Below are 2,841 nucleotides of genomic sequence, written 5' to 3'. Positions count from 1 at the left end.
TGAAACCGAATTCTATTTCTAGTTAGTTTTACACTATGTTGAATATCGAAGTGATCAAAATCGAAACCTCCTTTGTCGACTTGAAATCAATTAACATGCAAGCAAATAACTTGCCAGAAAATTCACAAGACAAATATAAATTCGATAATCAATAAAATCAAATCAAGTCTGAAAATCTCAATTAAACAAATCAAGTTTTCTACATAAATTTTCTGGCCCAATCACGTGGCCTTGATCGAAGAAAAACTACTACTCACTAATAAACATGATTAAACAAACCAAGTCTAAAATCATAAAATAAAAAATACTAGAGTAGAAAAAAAACTGATGAATTGTTCCACAACCTCCGTTAGCTTTCGTGCGTAATTAAAAAGACAAAAAGTCTTCAAAAAGATAATAAAATTTCTATTTATAGGTCCGCAGCAATTAGAATCCTCGTGACCTAGAAATTCTCGAACACATGCGCCCCCGAACATGCGCATGCGCACCTGGCATATCTCGTGCGCGCGCGCCCTTTTAAAAGTCAGTAGCTTCTAAACACCTCTCGTGCGCGCGCAAGGCAGAAGCTCGCGTGTGCGCGGCTTCCCTTCAAGCTTCTCTTGTTATTACTTCTGCGCGCGCGGGGGGAGTAATCTCGCCCGCGCGCGCCTTGTCCGCCCAGTGGTTCCGAAAAATCTTCATTATCCTACAAAATTCAACCAGAAGAGTATAATACATGCACATAAAATAAAACACTAACAAAACTCGCGAAAATAGAATAAATGCATGCGAAATAAATATGAAATGACACAAAAAAATGTATACTAAACACACTTATCAACACCCCCATACTTAAACTTTGCTCTCCCTCGAGCAAGTCATGCAAAACCATAATGCAATGACACAAGTATGAATGAGTCATGTTCAATATTAGCCTCAGACGAGTCCTAATTCAATTTCAAAAACTAAAACAACTTTCAATTGTCCACAATAAACTATCAGTTGAACGCAAAAGTGTGTGTGCGCCATGTTATTCTAGTTTCGTGCGACTTCAAAAGAATCCATCCTAAGAATTTTTAGCGACCTATGACAATTCAATGCAAGTATCACAATCTAGTACTCTGTCATCTCAACAATCCCAAACACAAAAAATGCACTTTCTTGAAATTTACACATACCTCTTGATTTTGCAATTAATTTCCTAATGCCCCAATAATTACCCGCAGACTTAGCTATAACTAAGATAGGACTAGAATTTCAATCCCCTTGTCTATAGACCGGATGGAGCTACAATCCCATTAAGCCCGCAACTTAGCTATGGCGCAATGATTAGGATTTCAATCATTGTCCAAGCCCGGATGAAATCGCTAATTTAAAAATTTTCAAAATTTTATAACCCCATTGAATCCGCAAACTTAGTCAAGAACAAGTGATTAGGATTTCAATCCCTCACTCGTAACCCGGATGGAGTTAACTTACTCTTACAACTCAAGTAAATTTTTTTTAAAGGTACGCCCAAAATTATGCATGCAATGTCCAACAACTATCAAGAATCCAAAACACTATCATGATCAACAAGCATCTATTGCCGTGCAATGGTCCAACAAACACGGATTTCATCAATTACTTCGCTACACTACACCGGTCTATCATGCGTTCGTAATATTATTCACGAAACAACTGACAGCTTTTCATGTGCAATCAAAAGAAAAAATTTTCCAATACAATTTTTTTTTTTCACTCAATCATCATTGGCTAACATGTTTCATTCAACTCGCATCGACAATATTAACAACAACAAAATGATATGCATGATTACGATATGCATGATTACGAACAAAACACAAACCGAATGATATGCAATAGAATGAACACAAAACACGATACTAACACTAAACACCCCCCCATACTTATCTAAAGCATTGCCCTCAATGCTTCAGAATATAAAAAAAACGACAACAGAAAAAATGCAAATGCAACAACAAAAAGTGAAACAAAAAAACTCCCCTGGTGACTAATCATCCTCTTCTTCTGGAATGGAGGGATCCTGCGGTGCAACCGGAGCAAACTGGGGTGGCATGTCAGAATGGAATGGGAATGGAGGTGGATAATGAGGTGCCGCTCGAAAGCCCGATGTATCAAGTCCCAACTGTGTCGCCATGCTGCGTATTATGTCTTCCACATTCTGGAGATGAGTGGAAGTGGCCTGAAAATAATCCATAGCTTAGTGGTTGAAAGCGGAGCTCTCAACATCCATGTCCTACGCGGTGCGGAGAGGAGGAGTGGGCTGAGGTGGTGGACGAATGCTAGAGGAGCTCCCAGCATGAGGCTGACCGCTATAAAATTCCAAATTGCACTTTGCTTGCTTGGAATTGGCAAGCTTCTCATCCACGGTCTTGAAAGGAGAGAGCCACTCCTCATCGGGACTAATCTTCACACCCGCCTGGCAACAAAGGGCGGTGATGGTGTGAGGAAATTAGAGGCCCACCGTCGGAGTCCGCATCGAATAAATAATGGAATCGTGGACAAGAGTGCCCACATGAATCGGCCATCGCTTCGTGATGACATACACAAGAATCGCCCTATCTGCCTGCACGTCAACTGTGTGGAGCACTGGTAAAAGTTGCCGGCCTATGAAAGCATACCATAAAGCCGGTTCAAGCTTAAGAAAACGCTCTGGAAAATGCGTGAACCGAAGGAAATCGTGCCACTGTACACCCGCATAACACATCTAACTCAAAATTAAATTATAGTCCGGATTCGCCTTAAAATTCCTAAACTGGATATCATCAACAGCAGGAGTGTCAAACAACCTATTCAAGGTCTCAGTATCAAACGACACAAGTTTTCCTCGGACGAAAG

Source organism: Henckelia pumila, chromosome 3 (assembly GCF_033568475.1).
Source record: "Henckelia pumila isolate YLH828 chromosome 3, ASM3356847v2, whole genome shotgun sequence".
NCBI lineage: Eukaryota > Viridiplantae > Streptophyta > Magnoliopsida > Lamiales > Gesneriaceae > Henckelia > Henckelia pumila.
This window is presented reverse-complemented; position numbering follows the sequence as displayed.